This window comes from Mastomys coucha, chromosome X (assembly GCF_008632895.1).
Source record: "Mastomys coucha isolate ucsf_1 chromosome X, UCSF_Mcou_1, whole genome shotgun sequence".
Classification (NCBI taxonomy): domain Eukaryota; kingdom Metazoa; phylum Chordata; class Mammalia; order Rodentia; family Muridae; genus Mastomys; species Mastomys coucha.
In genome coordinates this window covers 120,233,370-120,234,372 of record NC_045030.1, presented here as the reverse complement: position 1 = coordinate 120,234,372, position 1,003 = coordinate 120,233,370, and the positions used below count along the sequence as shown (strand labels likewise).

Genomic DNA, 1,003 nt, shown 5'->3' with positions numbered 1-1,003 from the left:
GCAGTGACAAGCAACAGTGCTGGTGCCGGCAGGCACTGGAGCAGTTCAACCAGCTCAGCCAGGTCCTGCATAGGCTCAGTCTGTTGGAGCGGGTTTGCGCTGAGGCCATGACAACCACGCTGCATCAGGTGAGCCGGGAGAGGATGGAAGACCGCTGCCGAGGAGAGTATGAGCGCTCTTTCTTGCGTGAGTTTCACAAGTGGATAGAGAGAGTGGTTGGTTGGCTTGGCAAAGTGTTCCTTCAGGACAACCCCACCAGACCAACTTCTCCAGAAGCTGGGAACACACTGCGTCGTTGGCGGTGCCACGTACAGAGATTCCTCTACCGTATCTATGCCAGCCTACGCATTGAGGAGCTTTTCAGCATCATCCGAGACTTCCCAGACTCTCGGCCAGCCATTGAGGATCTTAAGTACTGCTTGGAGAGGACTGATCAGAGGCAGCATCTCCTTGTGTCCCTCAAGGTGGCCCTAGAGACTCAACTCCTCCACTCAGGTGTCAACACATGTAACATCATCACTCTCTACATTTCTGCCATCAAGGCATTACGTGTGCTAGATCCCTCTATGGTCATCCTAGAGGTGGCTTGTGAGCCTATCCGTCGCTACCTGAGGACACGAGAGGACACAGTACGGCAGATTGTGGCTGGGCTAACCGGGGACTCAGATGGAACTGGAGACTTGGCTGTTGAGCTATCTAAGACTGACCCGGCCTGCCTGGAGACTGGTCAGGACAGTGAGGATGATTCTGGTGAGCCCGAGGACTGGGTCCCTGACCCCGTGGATGCTGATCCAGTCAAGTCGAGTTCCAAGCGACACTCTTCAGACATCATCAGCCTGCTGGTCAGCATCTATGGCAGCAAAGACCTCTTTATCAATGAGTACCACTCACTACTTGCGGATCGCCTCCTCCACCAATTCAGCTTCAGCCCTGAGAGGGAGATTCGTAATGTGGAGCTATTGAAGCTGCGGTTTGGTGAAGCCCCCATGCACTTCTGTGAGGT

General features: G+C 54.4%; 1 pseudogene across 1 annotated transcript in view; it reads left to right on the top strand.

The window, feature by feature from the left end:
• Window positions 1-1,003, top strand: part of LOC116093331 — a 10,974-nt pseudogene that overhangs the window by 7,944 nt on the left and 2,027 nt on the right. Inside the window, exon 2 of the transcript XR_004119689.1 lies at window positions 5-1,001. The product of XR_004119689.1 is annotated as an anaphase-promoting complex subunit 2 pseudogene (transcript). The remainder of the gene's footprint in view (window positions 1-4; window positions 1,002-1,003) is intronic.